The following is a 9,066-nucleotide window of genomic DNA, read 5'->3' as shown; positions in this document are numbered from 1 at the left end:
GATCATTTACACTAAATTCATACTACTATGAGTAGTTTTAAGTTTAGGGATATGAAGAGGTTTTGATTTCTGAAAGGAAGATTATCCTTTTCTTCTAGAATTCCAAAAAAGTTATCTTTCTCTGTTATCTATTAATATATATTTGTATGAGAATTTTTACATTTGTCCAAAGCATTAACCTTAAAGGCATAGAATACTTAACTCGTTCATATGGTTTAGATGATATGCATTCCACTATCCCGTGTTGCCCAAGGAGGTTAGGGAATTTGGCCAAGATTACATTGGGAATAAGTGTCAGAGGAGAGATTTGAACTCAAGCCCTCCCATCCCTAACCTATGCTTTGAGCTTTTAGTTGAGTACTCAAGTATCTGTACCTGGTATTGTATTATTTCATTTATTGTCAATGACTTGGACAAAAGCATAGCTGTAATTCTTTTCTTTTCCTTTTTTTTGCAAGGCAATGGGGCTAAGTGACTTGCCCAAGGTCATACAGCTGCTGGCTCCAGGTCCAGTGCTCTATCTACTGTGCCACCTAGCTGCCATTATGGTTGGCATTGTTGTTAAAGTTTTAGCTGATATTAAACTAGGAGGGGTAGTGAGTATACTGAACAACAAAGTTGGGATACCAATTTCAATAAATAAAATTTTGGGTTGAATCTAAAGCATGTAAATTTATAGAAATAAATTTAAAGTCTTAAATGAGTCAAAAAAGTCATTTTTCACAAATACAAGGCAAGGGATCATTGCTTTACAGCAGTTCATCTAAAAATTGTTTAGGGTACATATGTTAAAGGCTTTCAGGTTGCTCACAACACTTTTAAGAATGACCTGAATGAGGTTAAAATGTAGTTCCTAATTTGATTTTAATGAAACACTGTTTTAATAAAAAAGAAATATATAAACATATGAGTTTTCTAAGTCAAAATATAGCCCACAAGGACCCTTATGTATGGTTTAGTGGCTCCCATTTATATTTGAGTTGGACACCTCTGATGCAGGGGTTTTAGTAGACTGATAATTTATTATGAATCAGTGATGTGAACTAGCAACCTTAAATTATATTTAAAAAGGACAATAATGAATTGCACCTCTTCCAGTTATATGATCCTGGGCAAGTCACTTAAACCTGTTTGACTCAGTTTCCTTATTTGTAAAAGGAACCAGAGAGAGAAATGACAAACCACTTTGGTATCTTTGCCAAAAAGGCAAATGACAAAGAGTTGGACATAACTGAAAAATGACTGAAAATACATCATCTTACCCTGCTTAGAGTAGAATTTAGAGTATTGCATCTAGTTCTTCCCCATTCCCTTTTAAGTCTAGTGCCTTCCCCATGATGATTATTTTCCATTTATCATGTCTATAACTCCTTTAAAGACAATTGTTTATGTGTTTTTTCCTCATTAGAATGTGAATTCCTTGATGACAGGGATTGTCTTTTGTTTTCCTTGTATCCCTAGCATTCAGCATGTTTGGCTCCTAATAGACAGTTAATAAATGCTTATTGGCTAACTATATGACAGTTTTCAATCTCACTTTTTAGGAAGGACACTCATAAGCCCCAAAGCATACAGATGAAGACCACCAGCTTGGCAAAGGGTCTTGAGTTTAGGTGGAAATGATAAAAATCAAATTGAAGCTTAACATTGGGAATCAAAAATAAGTAAATAAACTCCTAACATTTAAGGCAATTTAAAGCTGGAATGAGCTGCCTTGGGGAGTTTTTCCTCTCTAGAAATCTTAAATCAATGGTAGATGACTACTTGTTGAAAAGAATGTAGAAGGGTATGCACTGGATTATATCGCTTTTGAGGTTGCTTCCAACTGAGATTTTGTGATTTATTGTCTCCAGTTGTAATTGCTCTTTTGAGCTCCAGATATATGTCTCCAACTGCCTTGTGGACTTTATCTGAAGATCATGTTAGCATTTCATTTGTTTTCTTTTGTTTTGTTTTGTGAATCAATAGGGTTAAGTGACTTGCCCAAGGTCACACAGCTGATACATATCAAGTGTCTGAGGTCACATTTGAACTCAGGACCTTTTGATTGGTGCTCTGCCCACTGTGCTACCCAACTGCCCCAAAGCATTTCAAACTTAAAATGTTCCAAACTGAATTTATTTTATTTTCTCCTAAATCTGTGCTTGCTTCTGACCTTATTATTTTTCTTAGTGGTACCACCATTCTTCTGATCTCCTGTGTTTGAGACCTTATAGTTTTTAATTTTGACTCTTCCCTGCATCACCTCTCTTTACCAATAAGCTAACAAGTCTTATTGATCCTATCTTCAAGATACTTCAAAGTTTTAGTAGTTTAAACCTTTATTAAGACTTTTGTAGGGGTGGCTAGGTGGCGTAGTGGATAAAGCACCAGCCCTGGAGTCAGGAGTACCTGGGTTCAAATCCAGTCTCATACACTTAATAATTACCTAGCTGTGTGGCCTTGGGCAAGCCACTTAACCCCATTGCCTTGGAAAAAACCCCCTAAAAAAAGACTTGGAGAAGATTGTCTATGTTGTTACTGTCGTCTCTGTTAGATTGTAAGTTCCTTGAAAAATGGCGATTATTTTATTAATTATATTTATATTTTCAGTGTCTGTCATGTAGCAGACACCCAATAAATATATATTTTGATTGACTGATTAGGTCTATATTTTTGTTATGTGACCTGCCAAGGATCACAAAATTACTGGTATCAGAAGAAAGGTTTAAATTCATATCTTTCTCACTCCAGGTCCAGTTCTTTTAGCTACAAATTTTCATTACCCTCCTTGATAGAGGAAAGTTCTTTGCCAAAAGTTCACTAAATCATAGGTCTGGATCAGAAATAAAAAAGCTATAATGTTATAATGTATTTTAAAAGTAGTTGTTGGGGTGGCTAGGTGGCACAGTGGAAAGAGTATCCAACCCTGGGGTCAGGAGGACCTGAGTTCAAATGTGGCCTCAGACACTTAATAATTGCCTAACTGTGTGACCTTGGGCAAGTCACTTAAACCCATAGCCTTGCAAAAACCAAGAAAACCGAAAGAGTAGTTGTATGTGTTTGTATCTTATTTCCTCAGTTAACCATATGCTCCTCGAGAGCCAATTTTCTTCTTTAGAAACTTTTGTGTCTGAGTATCTAGCACACATTAGGCATTTAAAAATGTTTATTAAGTGACCAAATTCATGAATGAATATACAAATGGCTATTTTTCTTCAGATGACTAGCCAAGCAGTAAATTTCAAGCCTTATTTATTTAAAGTGATCACTAAACTCTTTTAGCAAGGCTAGTCAAACAAGGATTAAGTTGTTTTTCAGTTATTTCAGTCATATTTGACACTTTATAACCCCATTTGCAGTTCTCTTGGCAAAGATATTGGAGTAGTTAACATTTCCTTCTCCAGTTCATTTTATAGATGAGAAACTGAGGCAAACCTTATTAAAATACTTGCCTAGGGTCACACTACTAGTAAGTGTCTGAAGCCATATTTTAACTCAGGAAGATGAGTCTTCCTGAGTTGGCATTCTATTCATTGTGCCAAATATCTCCCCCCACCCCTTAAGTTCATACATAGTAACAAATCAGAGTTTGGTATTAGTTATAAATTGGTATTCTTCAGAGTGGTTCAAGTTCTATACATATCCAGAAAAACCGAAAATGAGTGACTTAAAATAAAGCTTTGGATTTGAAGTAAAAGTTTATGCTATATTGGCAAAACCCTAAGAAACACTGATTTCCAAGGTCCTATGAATTCTAACATTGGCACCACTGAGGCAGTAGGGAAAGAGTAAAAAAGATGTTGCTACTGCTGATGTGATAAGAAGTTAATTGCCATTTAACATTTTTTGGTTTATTCTGTGCTTGAGATTAAAGGCAGTTTTTTCTATAGTCCAGTTCAAAGTACTTTTTCAGAGACACTTATTAAATATGGAACACTTAAACTGATAGGAGCTAGTCCAACTTCATTATTTTACAAATTAGGAAATTGAGACCCAGAGAAGGTAAGTGACCTATCCAAAATTACATATGGGGTCAATAGAAGAATCAAGAAATGACAGAGACAAAAAAAAAAAGCAGAAACACATGTGGAAAGCCACTCAGATAGCTAGATACTCCAAAGTTTCTCTGCTCTTATATAGAATTTCAAGATGGTCACTTACTCTCCCTTTTGTCAACATACTTAGCTCTAGAATGACAATAAAATAATCCTTGTATTTATTTATTAATTCATCCACTCACTCATTTTTTAGGAAGCAATCAGGGTTAAGTGACCAGCCCAAGGTCACACATCTAGTAACCATTAAATGTCTGAAGTTGGATTTGAACTCAGGTCCTCCTTTCTCTAGGGAAAAAGAAACAATTTAAGTAATTGCATTTTTATGAAGTTTCAGAGTGTCAGAGAGAGGTAGCTTGGTAATGACTACATTAGGGCTATTGGCATCAGTTTCTGTCTTTCTATACTCATACCTATCATTCTTTCCCACTAATCGTAGGGGAAGGTGCCTTGTGACTTTTAAACTTCTTCAGCAAGTAATAGTAAGTTTAGGATATTTAACATTAAATGTAACAATAAATAGTATTAAGGAAATAATGTAGCATAGCAATATAGTATGATCTAGCATTATATTATATTATAGTATGGCAATACATTGTAATATAATATAGGAATGAAACATACAGATTAATTTTTTGATTTTTTCAAATAAACTGAGAGTACTAAAATAAATACTATGTGAATTTTTTGCATCCACCCAAAGTGTGTTCAAAAGCTGTTGAACTGAATGTGAACTTTTGTGACATTACTCTGGCACAGAAGAAGCCTGTCAGATTATTTAAATTAATTCACCAGGGTAGATGAGTATGTGATTTGTATTTTTGCCAAGAATGACCATATATGAAAAGTATTAAGAACAAAACTTTAGTTGCTGTGAAATCTGTATCTTCAGCATAGTGTAGCATTCATAAATCAGAAAGACTACTTAGATCAGGAATAGAAATGAAATAAGAAGCTCAGGTCCTTTTGTTTATGTATATGTTTGTATATATGTGTCTATTAATATATGTGTAAATTCATATGCTTATATATATGTATGTTTGTGTATGTGTTCATTAATATTTTTTGTCCTGACTTCTACTTACTCTAAACACTAATTATTTTTCAAAGGCAATGTCGAGGAAAGGGTACCGGTCTAGGAATCAGAAGATAACCACCTGTTATTCATTAGTTGTGTTAATGTAGGCAATTTAGCCTCCTGAAGATTCAGTTTTCTCATCTAAAAATGGGGATAATAATATTCACCTTTAGGATTGTTTGAGTTTCAAATGAGATAATGTATATAAATCACTTTTGCATAATCTACAGCAGTATATACATATCAGCTATTAGTTTTTCTTGAATTATTTCTAAGCATATGCTTTTGTAGAGTTATAGCTAAGAAAATTTATATTCATACAATATTTAAGATTTACAAAGTTTTACATCATTTTATCATTTATCTCTTACAACAGAATTGTAACGTTATTAGCATCATCATTAATTAAGGCTAAATTAATGGTCAAAAATCACAAAGCTAGGAAGTGATAGAGCTGTGATTTGAACTCAGGTCTTTTGTTTCCATGTCAAAGGTTCTTTCCACACTATACAACACCACTTCCCTTGTTAATATAGGATGGTTTTAGGAAACTAACTAAGATAGCATCCATCAAAATTGGGTTTTAGAGAACTTTTTTGTAAGGTCTCTTATAGCCTGAATATTATGTAATTCTCTTTGTTTAATCTCATCTCTGGCATTCTCATTTTAAAAGAGATAACCTTCCTACTTCACAAAGATATGGTAGAAATTTCGCTAATGTCTGTAAAGCAAGATTTTATGATGGTGACGGGTAAAATACATCAGACACTCAAAAGACTGGAAAGATATTTGAAGATCATGTAATCTTGTCCGCCTAGGGCTTTGAATCAGTAAGCCATTTAAAAACTGGACAACTTTTTTTTTGTCAGGATGTAATTTATTATAGCAAACTTTATCCCTCAACTTAAGCCCATCTTGCCCTAGTTAGTGTTTTCAAGAGTTTATAAATTCTTATAATACCCTTAGAGAACCCTTCTTCCTAGTTTGTTCCACATCATCCTTCTGAATTGGGAATATCGTTTTCAACTCTTCTTCACTGGTAATCTGGGCTATTCTGTCCCTGAGTCTTTCAGCCTTGAGAAGAGCATTTTTGAATTGTCTTTTTAGAGTCCCAATTTCTACTCCTTTATGTATAATCTTCCTCAGTTAGAATTAGGACGAACAGCTTTACTTCTTTATTTTTGTTGGTCCACATTCTAATCATGGCTGTTTTTTTTCTCTATGGGGGATATCTGCAGACCTGAATTTCTGACTTACACTGCTTTCTTCTCAGAATGCCTTTAGAATGTAAGCTCTTTGAAAAGTGATAATGTATTAGAAATCAAAAGGATACCCCTCAATTGGGGAATAGCTGAATAAATTGTGGTATATGAATGTGGAGCTCTACTGTTCTGTAAGAAATGATGAGGGGTAGGACTTCAGAAAATCCTGATAGACTTGCATGAACTGCTGCTGAGTGAACTGAGCAGAACCAGAATATTATATACATTAATAGCAACATTGGGTAATGATCAACTATGATGGACTCATTCATCTCAGCAGTACAGTAATCAAAGATAATTCTAAAGGACTTGTAATGGAAAATACCATCTATATCCAGAGAAGAAACTATGGAGCCAGAAAGCAGACCAAATCTATTTTCAATTTTTAAAATTTATTTTATGCATTTTTGCCTCTCATAGTTTTTTTCCCTTTTTTTCCTGATTCTTCTTTCACAACATAGGGAAATATGTTTAACATAGTTATACATGTATAGCCTATATTAGATTTTCTGTCAGGGGAGGGAAGAGGAAAAGCAGGGAGGGAGAAAAATGTAAAACTCAAAATATTACAAAAATATTGTTGAAAACTATCTTTAAATGTGATTGGAAAAATAATTGTAGCAATTAATTGAAAAGAGATACCAAGTTTCTTGCTTACAGTTGCATTGCCAACACAGTGCTCTGGACATAGTACTTAAAATCCCTTCAGTCTCTTTCTCTCTCTCTCTGTCTCTCTGTCTCTCTGTCTCTCTGTCTCTCTGTCTCTCTCTCTCTCTCTCTCTCTCTCTCTCTCTCTCTCTCTTTCTCCACAAACACACACATCTGTTTCTATATCATGTCTGTACCTATCATCTATCTACTATTTATATACTTTTATCTGTTGATTAGTTATAGTTTCTTAAACATTTCTTCATAGGTCTTTATTTTCCTAGCTTTTGCAACTTTCTTTTGAGATTTTTTCCCAAGAATTTAATCTTCTTTAAGAACCGAGTTCATAATTGAACACAGTATTTTAGGGAAGATATCATCATAAAATTGCAAAATTAAGAGATAGAAGGGACCTCACAGGTCATCTCATCCAACTTCCTCATTTTGTATTTAGCAAAGATACTAAGGCTTAGAATGATTGGGTGAAAGTCGAGCAACTATCTGGGAGTAAATAAACTTAGAATTTGAAACCAGGTGCTCTGATCCCAAATATTGGGCTTTTTCTCATCATGCTAAGTATAAAGTCATATGGAATCACAGCATCTCCAAATTGAAAGGCATTTCAGGGACTGACACATATAAACCTCCATCTGGAGGGAGACACCCTCTACAGCAGTCCTGGCATGTGGTTATCCAACCTTTGCTTATAAACCTTTAGATAAGAGGAACTTGCTATTTCCAGGGTAGCCCCTTCCACTTTTGGACAGTTCTAATTTGGTGCAGGCAGTGAGGAGTGTGACCCTGGCATAATGAGGAGCTGAATTCAAATCTGGTCTCAGGCATTTGCTAATTGTGTGACCTGGGCAAATCACTTAACTATTTTTTTTTTTTTGCTGCAGTTTCCTCATCTGTAAAATGATGAACCAGGGGAGGAAATAGTAACCCATTCCGATATCTTTGCCAAGAAAGCCTCAAAAGGATTCATGCAGAGTCAGATGTGACAACAACAATTATTCTTGCCTTTTAATCATACCTTTTAAAGTTATATCCTTTCAGTTTTCTTGCTTAATAATAATAACCTGAGTAATCAATTTTTAAACCAATAATTTATGAAATAAAGCATACTTAATTATAGAGGGGGGACTTAACCTTGCAAATAGCCATTGATCCAATTGCTATTGGCGTTATGATTTATACTGAACAAGTAGCCAAGAGTTTGCATTCCTATTCTCCAAATCCCTCCTGAATGGTGGCCAGTGAAACGTTTTTGCAGACCGGTAATCTTCTGCTACTTACTGATAGAACTGGCTGATTACCAATTTCAGTTCATAATGTAGTAAAGTTCTATGATGCTTTGATCATCTCTCAGATTTTCCACATTGGCTAGGCCTCTAACTAATGTTATTTCCAAATTCAAATGGATTTTTTGATGATTTCCATCTTCCAGTTCTTCAGGGAATGAACCTTAATCCATTCTTTTTCTCATGTTCAGACAATATTGGTTTTGAATCAGGAAAGATTCATCTTAATTGAATTTCAGATCCACTTATTAAAAGAACACGTTGTCAGTATTGGAACTACAGACCACTCGAGAGTCCTTTGGAATCATTAGAGTCTTACAAGGTTTTGGAATCAAGTTTTACCATTATCATGACATATTTCAAATGTTCAGCTCAATTCTACTGAGTGTGTATATTAGTCACAGTTATCTGTCAGTAGTAATGACTTTGTAGTGATCAATGAAATGGCAGATTCTAAATAGCCTGTTGGGGTTTTGGAGCTTGGCAATGGCACTCTTTTCAGTGTTACTGCACATGATGTAGCACACCTGAGGTCTCTCCTTTTCAGCTATGCACCATTGTACAGGTTTGTGCCTATACTTGAAATACAACTTAGAATCTCTGGTTCCATTCAAGGATCAATTCAAGTGTCATTCTCTACATGAGGTCTTACCTGATCCTTGAAGCTGCCATTTGCTTATATTTACCTATGTATATGTGTCTTCCCTGCCTCTGAAGGAGCAGGGATCACTGCATTTCTA

This window comes from Macrotis lagotis, chromosome 1 (genome assembly GCF_037893015.1).
Source record: "Macrotis lagotis isolate mMagLag1 chromosome 1, bilby.v1.9.chrom.fasta, whole genome shotgun sequence".
In the NCBI taxonomy this organism is placed as follows: Eukaryota; Metazoa; Chordata; class Mammalia; order Peramelemorphia; family Peramelidae; genus Macrotis; species Macrotis lagotis.
Note: the sequence above shows the minus strand (reverse complement) of the source record.